The sequence below is a fragment of the Aristolochia californica genome, unplaced genomic scaffold (genome assembly GCF_029961685.1).
Source record: "Aristolochia californica isolate CCGP_79_NKW_82.1479 unplaced genomic scaffold, dmAriCali1.0.hap1 SCAF_216, whole genome shotgun sequence".
Classification (NCBI taxonomy): domain Eukaryota; kingdom Viridiplantae; phylum Streptophyta; class Magnoliopsida; order Piperales; family Aristolochiaceae; genus Aristolochia; species Aristolochia californica.
The window spans coordinates 5,001-10,000 of NW_027181900.1; positions in this window are offsets into that span (position 1 = coordinate 5,001).

The following is a 5,000-nucleotide window of genomic DNA, read 5'->3' on the forward strand; positions in this document are numbered from 1 at the left end:
GAGAGAGATCAAGAATTCCCACTATTTCTTAGATTCATGGACCCAATTCGATTCAGCGGGATCTTTCACTCACATTTTTTTCCACCAAGAACGTTTTATGAAACTCTTTGACCCCCGAATTTGGAGTATCCTACTTTCACTTTCGCGTGATTCACAGGGTTCAACAAGCAATCGATATTTCACGATCAAAGGTGTAGTACTGCTTGTAGTAGCGGTCCTTATATATTGTATTAACAATCGAAATATGGTCGAAAGAAAAAATCTCTATTTGATGGGGCTTCTTCCTATACCTATGAATTCCATTGGACCCAGAAATGATACGTTGGAAGAATCTTTTTGGTCTTCCAATATCAATAGGTTGATTGTTTCGCTCCTGTATCTTCCAAAAGGGAAAAAGATCCCTGAGAGTTGTTTCATGGATTCGAAAGAGAGTACTTGGGTTCTCCCAATAACTAAAAAGTGTATCATGCCTGACTGGGGTTCGCGGTGGTGGAGGAACCGGATCGGAAAAAAGAGGGATTCTAGTTGTAAGATAGCTAATGAAACCATAGCTGGAATTGAGATCTCATTCAAAGAGAAAGATATCAAATATCTGGAGTTTCTTTTTGTATCCTATACGGATGATCCGATCCGCAAGGACCATGATTGGGAATTCTTTGATCGTCTTTCTCCGAGGAAGAAGCGAAACATAATCAACTTGAATTCGGGACAGCTCTTCGAAATCTTAGTGAAACACTTGATTTGTTATCTCATGTCTGCTTTTCGTGAAAAAAGACCAATTGAAGTGGAGGGTTTCTTCAAACAACAAGGAGCTGAGGCAACTATTCAATCAAATGATATTGAGCATCTTTCCCATCTCTTCTCGAGAAACAAGGGGGGTATTTCTTTGCAAAATTGTGCTCAATATCATATGTGGCAATTCCGCCAAGATCTCTTCGTTAGTTGGGGGAAGAATCAGCACGAATCGGATTTTTTGAGGAACGTATCGAGAGAAAATTGGATTTGGTTAGACAATGCGTGGTTGGTAAACAAGGATCGGTTTTTTAGCAAGGTACGGAATGTATCGTCAAATATTCAATATGATTCCACAAGATCTATTTTCGTTCAAGTAACGGATTCTAGCCAATGGAAAGGATCTTCTGATCAATCCAGAGATCATTTCGATTCCATTAGGAATGAGGATTCGGAATATCACACATTGATCAATCAAACAGAGATTCCGCAACTAAAAGAAAGATCGATTCTTTGGGATCCTTCCTTTCTTCAAACGGAACGAACAGAGATAGAATCAGATCGATTCCCGAAATGCCTTTCTGAATATTCCTCAATGTCCCGGCTATTCACGGAACGTGAGAAGCAGATGAATAATCATCTGCTTCCGGAAGAAATCGAAGAATTTCTTGGGAATCCTACAAGATCAATTCGTTCTTTTTTCTCTGACAGATGGTCAGAACTTCATCTGGGTTCGAATCCTACGGAGAGGTCCACTAGAGATCAGAAATTGTTGAAGAAACAACAAGATGTTTCTTTTGTCCCTTCCAGGCGATCGGAAAATAAAGAAATGGTTGATATATTCAAGATAATTACGTATTTACAAAATACCGTCTCAATTCATCCTATTTCATCAGATCCGGGATGTGATATGGTTCCGAGGGATGAACCGGATATGGACAGTTCCAATAAGATTTCATTCTTGAACAAAAATCCATTTTTTGATTTATTTCATCTATTCCATGACCGGAACAAAGGGGGATACACGTTACACCACGATTTTGAATCAGAAGAGAGATTTCAAGAAATGGCAGATCTATTCACTCTATCAATAACCGAGCCGGATCTGGTGTATCATAAGGGATTTTCCTTTTCTATTGATTCCTACGGATTGGATCAAAAAAAATTCTTGAATGAGGTATTCAACTCCAGGGATGAGTCGAAAAGGAAATCTTTAGTGGTTCTACCTCCTATTTTTTATGAAGAGAATGAATCTTTTTATCGAAGGATCAGAAAAAAATCGGTCCGGATCTCCTGCGGGAATGATTTGGAAGATGATCCAAAACCAAAAATAGTGGTATTTGCTAGCAACAACATAATGGAGGCGGTCAATCAATATAGATTGATCCGAAATCTGATTCAAATCCAATATAGCACCTATGGGTACATAAGAAATGTATCGAATCGATTCTTTTTAATGAATCGATCCGATCGCAACTTCGAATATGGAATTCAAAGGGATCAAATAGGAAATGATCCTCTGAATCATCTAACTATAATAAAATATACGATCAACCAACATTTATCGAATTTGAAAAAGAGTCAGAAGAAATGGTTCGATCCTCTTATTTCTCGAACCGAGAGATCCATGAATCGGGATCCTGATGCATATAGATACAAATGGTCCAATGGGAGCAAGAATTTCCAGGAACATTTGGAACATTTCTTTTCTGAACAGAAACACCGTTTTCAAGTAGTGTTCGATCGATTACGTATTAATCAATATTCGATTGATTGGTCCGAGGTTATCGACAAACAAGATTTGTCTAAGTCACTTCGTTTCTTTTTGTCCAAGTCACTTCTCCTTTTGTCCAAGTCACTTCTCTTTTTGTCTAAGTCACTTCCTTTTTTCTTTGTGAGTATCGGGAATACCCCCATTCATAGGTCCGAGATCCACATCTATGAATTGAAAGGTCCGAATGATCAACTCTGCAATCAGTTGTTAGAATCAATAGGTGTTCAAATCGTTCATTTGAATAAATTGAAACCCTTCTTATTGGATGATCATGATACTTCCCAAAGATCGAAATTATTGATCAATGGAGGAACAATATCACCCTTTTTGTTCAATAAGATACCAAAGTGGATGATTGACTCATTCCATACTAGAAAGAATCGCAGGAAATCCTTTGATAACACGGATTCCTATTTCTCAATGATATCCCACGATCGAGACAATTGGCTGAATCCCGTGAAACCATTTCATAGAAGTTCATTGATATCTTCTTTTTATAAAGCAAATCGACTTCGATTCTTGAATAATCCACATCACCTCTGGTTCTATTGTAACAAAAGATTCCCTTTTGATGTGGAAAAGACCCGTACCAATAATTATGATCTTACATATGGACAATTCCTCAATATCTTGTTCATTCGCAACAAAATATTTTCTTCGTGCGTCAGTAAAAAAAACATGTTTTTTTTGGAGAGAGATACTATTTCACCAATCGAGTCACAGGTATCTGACATATTCATACCTAACGATTTTCCACAAAGTGGTGACGAAACGTATAACTTGTACAAATCTTTCCATTTTCCAATTCGATCCGATCCATTCGTTCGTAGAGCTATTTACTCGATCGCAGACATTTCTGGAACACCTCTAACAGAGGAACAAATAGTCAATTTTGAAAGAACTTATTGTCAGCCTCTTTCAGATATGAATCTATCTGATTCAGAAGGGAAGAACTTGCATCAGTATCTCAGTTTCAATTCAAACATGGGTTTGATTCACACTCCATGTTCTGAGAAATATTTACCACCCGGAAAGAGGAAAAAACGGAGTCTTTGTCTAAAGAAATGCGTTGAGAAACGGCAGATGTATAGAACCTTTCAACGAGATAGTGCTTTTTCAAATCTCTCAAAATGGAATCTGTTCCAAACCTATATGCCATGGTTCCTTACTTCGACAGGGTGCAAATATCTAAATTTCACCCTTTTAGATACTTTTTCAGACCCATTGCCGATACTAAGTAGCAGTCAAAAATTTGTATCTGATATTATGCATGGATCAGATATATCATGGCCAATTCCTCAGAAAAAATGGTTGGCGATTCTTCCACAATGGAATCTGATAAGTGAGATGCCGAGTAAGTGTTTACAGAATCTTCTTCTGTCCGAAGAAATGATTCATCGAAATAATGAGTCACCCGTTCTATTGATATGGAGACATCTGAGATCACCAAATGCTCGGGAGTTCCTCTACTCAATCCTTTTCCTTCTTCTTGTTGCTGGATATCTCGTTCGTACACATCTTCTCTTTGTTTCCCGAGCCTCTAGTGAGTTACAGACAGAGTTAGAAAAGATCAAATCTTTGATGATTCCATCATACACGATTGAGTTGCGAAAACTTCTGGATAGGTATCCTACATCTGAACAGAATTCTTTCTGGTTAAAGAATCTCTTTCTAGTTGCTCTGGAACAATTAGGAGATTCTCTGGGAGAAATACGGGGTTCTGCTTCTGGCGGCAACATGCTATTGGGTGGTGGTCCCGCTTATGGGGTCAAATCAATACGTTCTAAGAAGAAATATTTGAATATTAATCTCATTGATATCATCGATCTCATAAGTATCATACCAAATCCCATCAATCGAATCACTTTTTCGAGAAATACGAGACATCTAAGTCGTACAAGTAAAGAGATCTATTCATTGATAAGAAAAAGAAAAAACGTGAACGGTGATTGGATTGATGATAAAATAGAATCCTGGGTCGCGAACAGTGATTCGATTGATGATGAAGAAAGAGAATTCTTGGTTCAGTTCTCCACCTTAACGACAGAAAAAAGGATTGATCAAATTCTATTGAGTCTGACTCATAGTGATCATTTATCAAAGAATGACTCTGGTTATGAAATGATTGAACAACCGGGATCAATTTACTTACGATACTTAGTTGACATTCATAAAAAGTGTCTAATGAATTATGAGTTCAATAGATCCTGTTTAGCAGAAAGACGGATATTCCTTGCTCATTATCAGACAATCACTTATTCACAAACCTCGTGTGGGGCTAATAGTTTTAATTTCCCATCTCATGGAAAACCCTTTTCGCTCCGCTTAGCTCTATCCCCTTCTAGGGGTATTTTAGTGATAGGTTCTATAGGAACTGGACGATCATATTTGGTCAAATACCTAGCGACAAACTCCTATGTTCCTTTCATTACGGTATTTCCGAATAAGTTCCTGGATGACAAGCCTAAAGGTTATCTTATTGATGATATCGATA